Raw genomic sequence first — 9,747 nt, forward strand, 5'->3', positions numbered from 1 at the left:
ATCGGACTGAAATGCTGGTGATGTTTATGTAATAATGCCTGATGTTGCAGTTAAAATTATCTTTAGACATGGAGAGTAATTATCTTGTCTGTGACAATGATTCCTTTGCAAGTTGCTGACCTTTTTATGTGCTAACATTGATTACATGTCTATGAAACAGTGACGGCCAAGCAAACAAAGAACTGTTTGCAATTATTCTCTGAAAAAATTAATTATGACATCCTGAATATTATGTACTACTGCTGCATAAATTTATCCTCCCTATCTTACTTAGTTCTACTATTTTTATTTTGCTACATTAATTAATTTGATTTAGTGAAAGAATCGCTCTTGATGTCAAATTTTTGATGGGTCCTTATTTATGATGTCTAGGCTTGTATAGAGATGATTTTAGGGAGAAATGGGTTAGGGACAGGTAAGCTGAGCTTCCCTTGAGAAATTTCCATCATTCTGAATCAATGCCATGAGAGCTTCAGGAATTGGAGAGAGAGAATGCCACGAGAGATGTCTTTGGATTAAGTATGAGATCTTGGTAATCTTGGAATTTGTCTTTCTGAGGAGAGAGAGAGACAGCTTGTTATGGAAAGAAAGAGAACCCCATGAGAAAGAGAAATGAGTGTGATAGTAGTTTAGGAGAACCAGGTGGAATTTTGATGTGTTTTAAGTGATATTATTAAATGATTATATATAATGCTCCATATTCCTATTTATACAAATTGAGTTGTATGGACAATGCAGAGTACTTGAAATTTAAAATTGGATAAATCCTCATAAAGAGATGAATCCTATATTTATAATAATTTTATATGAAAATTGATTTCCAATTATTTCTTTTTAGGGAAATCAAATATGAAAATTGATTTCCAATTATTTCCAATTATTTTTTTTAGGAGGGAATTGCTATAAATAATTAAAAACTAAATGTATCAAAATATTTTGATGCTTGTCTATTATTCTTTTGAAGTTAATGGAATTGTTCTCCTAAAGAGTGTTGCAGAAGGCTTCTCTTAGATGTTTGCTCTCTATAAAGGAGGTGGTGGAATTAGTTCACAATTATCTCTTGAATTTTCAACTTGTGCGGTATGAACTTATGAAATATGATTTAGAGTCTTCAGATTTAGATGTTGACATGCATCGTACAATTCTCTCAAACTGATATAATAGGTGAGGATCATATAATTATATGGAGTAATGCTAACATGAACTCGACTTGTATTGTTGTTGGAGAATCAATCATTTTTTAACATATGGAACAATCTATAATCAGATGAAAAAAACTTTTAAGAGTCTAAATTTTTGGATCAACTTGTTTATTCATCTGAGTACTTTTAAACAATGCTAGTTGGGTTGGATACGATCTCCTATTTAGGTTCAAGGATAGCCTCGGACACAACTTCGAGTCTAAAGCTTAACATGAGGATCAATTGTTGATAATAGTAAAAAAAAGTTGATAATAGTCATTATCATCATTAAGCCTACTAAATAATTTGGATCATTAAAATATTAATCATCAAAGCTAAATATGATGTAAGGATTTAGATTTTGAATTGATATAGATGATAGAGTTGCCTGAAATTTTGGAACAGACCCAAGTATCTAAATCTTTGGAGTAAAGAAACTAGAATATTATATGATCTGTTAACATGATGAGAAGGTTTGGGTGGGGATGGATGGGATGATCATACATATAGTGATCTTTCGTAATGATGATATTTATATTCTTCATAATATTCTTGATTATCTTGAGAATATTGCTAACAATCAATGCATCAACATTGGTTTGTATTAAAGATGATTTATAATAGCGATAAACTTGATTATTGGAGTGATTACCATTGTCGAAGGTGTAGTATGATGTTAGACCGTTTCTTGGCCCAAAGGGGGCCGCTGGTCTATAGGATGCGGAGACTTCCACCTCCTTTGCTTGGCTCGCCTAATGGGTCGGGCCCCACTATTCCAATGGATTGAAAATTCAAACGGAGTGGGGAGACTAGGATTTGGGAGGGAAATTAAAATAGGAAAGATCTTGTATTAAAGGGGATGAGGGAATTAGGGAGTTTTTATGTTTTGATTGATTGAGAATTATGGTTTCTTGGTGTTTGGGCTCTAGACGCTCTTGTTTAGAGATTTGGGAGAGATGATCCTCCTCGCGAATTGAGGATCACTTGTATCTTGCTTTCGTGTTGGTTTTGCTTTGCTTCCCTTATTGTAATCTATCGTTTTGGGCTGATTTCGCTCAGATTTTACTTATTTCTCGCTGTTTTCCTCCAATTAGTGATAGGTTTGCTTGCGAACTCAAGTATTTCCTATCAAATTGGTATCAGAGCAAGTCTCGGGACTGGTGGAGGGCTGTTTTCGACGGATTCCAGTAGTAGTTTTTCATTCCAAATAGGAAGAACTTGTTGTTTTTTGTGTCCAAAATTCTGTTTTTGTGAATTTACGAACTCCGGATTTTGATGGCCGCAAAAAAAGTGGATGCCTTGGAGGAAAGACTTGAAGGGGAGATGAATCAAAACAAAACGACAGTGGAGAAAAGGGTTTCTTCCATGGAGGGACAAGTCGCCGACCTCCGAGATATGATGAAAAAATGTTAGAAATTTAAAATCAAACGGCGGCTTCAGTGGTAAAAGGGATGGATGGAAAAAGTAAGAACTCTGAAATCCATAGAGAGGAAGATGAGGCGGAGATCGTAAAAGGAGAAGGAAGAAGACCCCATTTGGAGCTTGTTTAGAGGGAAGTAAGAGGAGGATATGGGGAACACCAAGAAGGATACTATGGCCGCCAAGGTGTTGATTTTGAAGAAAGAAGGGAGAATTTCAAAGGGAGTTTGGACTATGGCAGAGCAAGGGAAGATCGGGACACATGGGGTGGACCTAGCACTTGTGAAAGGAGAAATTATGGAAGAATCAGGAGAAATGGTGTCACGACCCGGCCCGGTTAGCCCGAGTTAACGGGGCGGGAACAGTCAATCGTACAGATAAAGCATATAAAACATGAATAACTTTATTAAAGATCGTAATAGTAGTATACAAACATCATCTAGAAATATGAAAGAGCCACTAATAACGTCAAAACTAAAAGAGAGTTTCATACTATTCAACACACAAAACTACTAAAAGTTTCAAACCCATCAATCTTACATAAGCTCTCACAATTACATAAATTTCAAACTCAAACTTAAACTCACAAACTACACAGGAACAAACTCAAAGACTCAAAATGAAATCATAAAAGAGAACATTTCCTCCTGAGGTCCCCTACGACGATACGTATACGGTCGTCGTGCAGCCATCACTTATCTTCTGAAAAATATTTCAAGCGTGGAATGAGCCAACGCTCAGCAGGTAATTCATGTCTTTTAAATAAAAATTTACATAAAACTAAAATAAAGCAATATTTCGTATGAAAACATGAAAGGATCGTCGAACTTGTATAATCTCGTATCAGTACATAAAAAGAAACATTTTTCATCAGTACATAAAAAGAAACATTTTTCTTAACCTCTTTCCTTTATGTAATACCTTTCATTTACCTTTTTCTTTAAACATAATTTTTTCATAATTTGAAGAGAACATATAGGAACCATATTATGCATAATGTTTTAATAACACCCGTTTCGGATGTGCCCACAATTTGGTACTGATCAGGTACCCAGTCAAAATTTTGGCCATTTCCTTTACCATTGGCTCTACGAGCCTCCTTTACCATTGGCTCTACAAGCCTCCTTTATCATTGGCTCTACGAGCCTCCTTTACCATTGGACACTCCGCATCAGCATGCACATTCTTTTAATATACTATCTTTCATTCATATGCATATGGAAAAATAATTGTGAAAATCATGTTCAAATCATAAAACATTTATTCTAAACATAAGAAATAAGCTTCTTAAATTCATGAAATAACAGTCTTGAATATGTATATTACCAAAACTAAAAATTCATAATTCGTGTAATATAAATTTTTCAATCACTTGCATTGAATAATAGAACAAAACAAAACCATTAAATTTTTTTTTAAAAAAACATGAATACCTACCTCAAATCAAGTATGGCACGTCGCTTCGACAAAATTCTTTCACTTTAATGTTCACAACCTAAAATGATTTCAAAAGAGACATGTCATTTGACCCTTTATTTTTCCTTAATAATTCCCTATGACACTTAATAAATATTTAATTAAATAAACTTAAATTTTCGGATTTAATAAATACTAAAATTTTGGAAATTCATAAATCTTTTATTTCACTAAAATATTGCTCCTAAACTAATCCCTAGCATGTAATTGTAATTATAATATAATTTTCGGATTGAAATAATTTATGAAAATTAAGAAAATGATATTTTTTTGTTAAAACTTAAAATTCTTTCTTAAAAACATTTCCAAAACCTTTAGGAATCATTTTTGTAGATGCTTATGAAAATAAATTTTTAGGTCCAAAAAACCTAATTTATAAATTTCCAAAACTCCTCCAAATACTTCATTTCTACTGTTAAAAAGATTCTCTAATCATTCAGTATCAATTTCTTAAAGAGATTTTGGAAGAAAATGAGAATTTGGAAAAACCCTAGAAATTTCATTCTAAAAAATCTAGAGAGCGAGAGGGATTCGTTTGAAAATAATTATACCTGAGTAATCCTCTTGTCGTCTTCTTCGATTTGGACTAATTTCTTCGCCGGAAGATTGTCGCCGGAAAGCCCTCGCGGAACCCGCCGTCCGCGCCTAGCCCGTTGCCCTCTCTTCGTTCCGCTCGGTCACGCGTGAAATGAGAAGGGAGGGCTCGGTTTTGCTATATTAGGGAGAAAGGGTTTTGCAAATGACCATTATACCCTTAAATAATTCTGGCGATTAAATTGATTAGGGGCAAAACCGGTATTATGAAGATTTCGAAAATTTTAATTCCAAAAAATAAGCAAAATCAGGTATGGGTTATATGTATCAAAACGATCAGAATTTTGCGTAGGATTTTCTAAAATTATTTTCGTTGAATTTTGTTAAAGTTGAAAATTTCACTTAAATTTCGTCGCGGCGCTTTGAAAAGCGTGCGATGACCTATTAACGTCGTTTTCGGGTTTTACAAATGGTGGAGACCAGAAGGTGAGGAAGTAGAAGATGCCCATATTTGAAGGAGAATATGCATATGGGTGGATTTACAAGGTAGAGCGGTACTTCGCCGTCAATGGGTTGACGGAGGAGGAAAAGCTGATAGCAGCGGTATTGTGCTTGGAAGGGAAAGCTCTATCGTGGTTTCAGTGGAGAGACCAGAGGAGGCCGATCAGGAATTGGAGGGAATTCAAAGACTGCATAATAGAGCGTTTCCAAACCGATCGGGGAGGAGACTTCTATGAGCAGTTCTTTACTCTGACTAAGGAGGGATCAGTAGCATATTACCGGGAGCAGTTTGAGCACCTAGCTAGCAGGGTGGAGTGACTCTCAGATACAGTATTGGAGGAAAATTTCATGAAAGGGTTGAAGGCAGAGATCCTAGCAGCAGTGAACGTTTTGATGCCCCGCGACTTGGGGGAGTCCATGTAGTTGGCCCAACTGGTGGAAAATCAGAGGAATTTGGAGAGGGGAACCAGGAGTAGCAGCACCGGAGGCACGTGCAAGATGACGACCACTCATCTAACACTTAAAGGTCCGGCAACAGGAGGGAGTCGAGAGGCCACCAAGGAAAAGACAGGAGGTGGAAGCGGAGGAAATTTCAAATGACTGACGGAGAAGGAGATGCAAGAGAAGATAGCTAAAGGGTTGTGCTTCAGGTGAGATGAAAAGTACATGCCAGGGCATAAATGCAAGGACCGAACTCTTCAGGTTCTCACCATCTGTGATGATGAGGAAACTGAGGGAGGTGAGGAGGAGATGGAGGAGAAGCTACACTTGGATCTGGCTGAGGTTTCTCTGAACTCAAAGGTTGGATTTAGGGCTGCAAACGAACCGAGTCGAGCCGAGTATGTGAGTGTTCATGTTTGTGTTCATTTAATATCAGCTTGTTCAAGTTTGGTTCATGTTTTTTCGAGCTTTATTGTTTGTGTTTATGTTTGGTACATTTAAATTAATGAGTGTTCATGTTCGATTCATGTTCAGTTCATGTTCATTTTTTTAGTGTTTATCGAGCTTGTTCACGAACATATTTAACGATTTTTTTTTAACTATCAAATAAATACGTTCATGAACATATTTATGAACAAATGCATTTATAATAAAAGCAATTGTCTATATAGCAAAGGTAATGATTATTTATATTTATTAATTATATAGTCAAATATTAATTATTTTTATCGAGATTATTCACGAGTTCAAAATTGAACACGAATCGAGCTTTTATCGAGCTTCTTATCGAGCTTAATGTCGAGCTTGTTCATGAACTTCAAATGATATTGTTCATGAACATAAATGAGCCGAACGCATTAGTGTTCAAGTTTGTTTATTTAAGAATCGAGTATTTAAAATATTATTCAAGTTTGTTTGTTTAGTTATTAAACGATCACAAATGAGCTTTAATCGAACCGAACAACGAGTAGCTCGTCGAACGTTTGGTTCACTTGCAGCCCTAGTTGGATTCCCTACGAATCACACCATGAAGGTGAAGGGAGAGATAGAGGATAGGGAGGTAGTGGTGTTGATTGATAGTGGGGCTACTCACAATTTCATTTCCACCCAGGTCGTCGACCAACTAGGAGTGAGATTGGTGGATACCGGTTGTTATGTGGTGATGATGGGTACGGGGAAGGTGAAGAGAGGTCAGGGGATTTGCAGAGGAGTGCAACTGACGATCCAGGGGATACAGGTGAGGGAAGATTTTCTTTCGCTAGAGCTTGGGAGTACCGACGTCATCCTGGGAATGAAATGACTGCAAACTTTGGGAGACACCAAAGTGAATTGGGGAGCGCTCACGATGGAGTTGATGGTGTATGGAAGGAAGGTAGTGATTAAGGGAGATGCGGGGCTTTCCAAATTTCTGGTTTCTCTTAAAACGATAGTGAGGGACATTCAGTTGACGGGCGGAGGGTATTTGGTGGAGTTGCACATTCTGGAGGGAGCGAGATTGGAGGAGGGAGGAGACATACCCCTCTCCATTTAGCCATTGATTTAGAAGTTCCAAGAGGTGTTTCAGCCACCTCAGGGATTGCCACCGCAGAGGGAGCAGGAACATGCCTTCGTGTTGAAGGAACGAGTGTCGCCCATTAGTGTACGGCCGTATCGCTACCCTCAGTTCCAAAAGGTTAAAATAGAAATGTTTATTAGAGAGATGCTCGAGGCAGAAATCTCAGTCCCTTCTCGAGTTCGGTTCTATTGATGAAAAAGAAGGATGTCAGCTGGCATTTTTGTGTGGACTACTGAGCACTCAACAAGAAAACTGTACATGACAAGTTTCCTATACTAGTTATTGACGAGTTGCTAGATGAATTGAGTGGAACAGTGATCTTTAGCAAGATAGACTTGAAATCTGGTTACCATCAGATTCGGATGAAGGAGGATGTACCCAAGACGGCCTTTAGAACTCATGAAGGGCATTATGAGTTCTTGGTTATGCCTTTTGACCTGTTCAATGCTCCCACTACTTTCCAGGCCCTTAAGAATAAGGTTTTCAAACCTTATCTCAAACGGTTTGTACTGGTATTCTTTGATGACATCCTGATCTACAACAGGACAGAGGAGGAGCACTGGGAGCATTTGAAAAGGGTGTTAGAGGTACTGCAGGAGTACCAACTGAGGGCTAACTTGAAGAAATGCTGCTTCACACAAGTTAGTGTTGAATACTTGGGTCATGTTATGTCAAAAGAGGGGGTGGTCAGGTAACACGGAGTACCAGAGGCGATCATATCAGATAGGGATAAGGTGTTCCTCAGTCATTTCTGGAGGGAGTTATTCAGATTGCAGGGGACAGTTCTCAAGAGGAGCACAGCTTGCCACTCTCAGACGGATGGGCAGATGGAAGTAGTTAACAGGAGCTTGGAGACGTACCTGAGATGCTTTGTGTCAGAGACACCCAAGTTATGGGCCAAGTGGCTATCTTGGGCGGAGTACTGGTACAACACGTCTTTTCATTCTGCTTTACAGATGACCCCATTCAAGGTGTTGTACGGACGGGATCCTCCACACTTGGTGCACTTTGGGAGTAGCAGTACCTCCGTTTCGTCAGCAGAGGAGTACTTGGAGGAGAGGGACCGATTGCTAGAGGAGTTGAAGAGGCATTTACTGAGAGCTCAACAAATTATGAAGAAACATACAGATGGGCATATGAAGGACATCCAATTTGAAGTGGGGGAGAGGGTGTTCTTGAAGCTCCGACCGTATAGACAGAAGATAGATGCCAACAGGAGGAATGAAAAGATGGCTCCAAGGTATTTTGGGCCTTATGAAGTGCCGAAGAAGATTGTAGCAGTAGCATATCGACTGAAATTACCCCCAACAGCTACTATCATACCTGTTAACGGCGAATGGCGCACCATGGCGCAAAGGTCCATTTGGAGCCATGGCGCATAGCGCACGGCGCGGCGCGCGCTATTTTGAACATGACGCAAGCTATATAAAAAATATAAAATAATAAGCATGAATATGAAATATTATTAAAAATGAAAGACAAACTATCATAATAATAAAAGACAACTATAACATATATAAGTTCAACTAAGTAACATCCAAATATCTCATAATTCAAATATTACAATCTTTTTTTAAAAGATCAAATATGAATTTAATCTACTTTTCTTGGGAATCATCATCATCAGCAAATGTTAAAAAAGCTTCATTATCTTCTTCAACATTGTCTCCTACTTCATAATTCTCTTCATCACCCTCTTCATCATCATTCTCAATAGCAACATCATGCTAATTGAAGATTCTTTCTCTTTCCCTTTAGATCTTTCCCGAATATTATAGCTTTTATCATAAACATCAGTAGCTTTAGCAACACTTGTCCAAGTTAAATCTTCATCTCCAGCAATAAAGTCATTTTCTTCATCAGACTCATCATCTAATTTTTCTGTTAGCCATTCATTTGCATCATCTATCTCAGTCAAAGAAATAGGATCAATGACATCACGATGATTGAATCTTCGAATCAGTGCTCTATTATATTTCACATAAACTAAATCCTTTAAGCGACCATGATCCAATTTGCTTCTTCGTTGCTATGAAGCTGCAATTAAAATATTATTACATTAATATATTATGACCATATATAAAAAATTAAAACATACATTGTAAAATACTAACATGTTCAAAAATACTCCAATTGCGTTCGCATCCAGATGAACTACATGTTAAACTTAGGACTTTGATAGCAAAGCTTTGTAAATTGGGAGCTCATTGTCCATATGCCAACCACTAATCTGCTGGAAGAAATGAATTTTTTTTCAATATTATATAACAAATCAGTCTTAATTTTTTTGTAAATAATGACACCTGGAGATCGGGTAGTTCTTTGTCTTACAGCCGGAGGAATACCAAAAAGTCTTTCACCCATAATGTATAAACTTAATTCATTACTGATTTTATCTTCTTCAGCTACATCTTGAGATAATCTTCCAATACATTGGTAAAGACCATCAGTTATTTCCTTATCCTTGGCAATATCAGGGTTATTGAAGAAATATTCAGGATTTAAAAAATGTCCCGCTGCATGTAGAGGCCAGTGTAATTGCACTTCTCATCTTCTATCAATCATTTTAAAAATTTGATCATACTTATCACTGTTATTGAAGCTTGCAGCAATTGCCTCTTTTGCTCTATCAATTGCTTC

General features: G+C 37.3%; 1 protein-coding gene across 1 annotated transcript in view; it reads left to right on the forward strand.

Moving 5' to 3' along the window:
• The window catches only part of LOC110098624 (probable histone acetyltransferase type B catalytic subunit), a 74,560-nt gene that overhangs the window by 41,664 nt on the left and 23,149 nt on the right, over positions 1–9,747 (forward strand). The window lies entirely within an intron of this gene.

Source organism: Dendrobium catenatum, unplaced genomic scaffold, assembly GCF_001605985.2.
Source record: "Dendrobium catenatum unplaced genomic scaffold, ASM160598v2 fragScaff_scaffold_1410, whole genome shotgun sequence".
NCBI classification, from domain to species: domain Eukaryota; kingdom Viridiplantae; phylum Streptophyta; class Magnoliopsida; order Asparagales; family Orchidaceae; genus Dendrobium; species Dendrobium catenatum.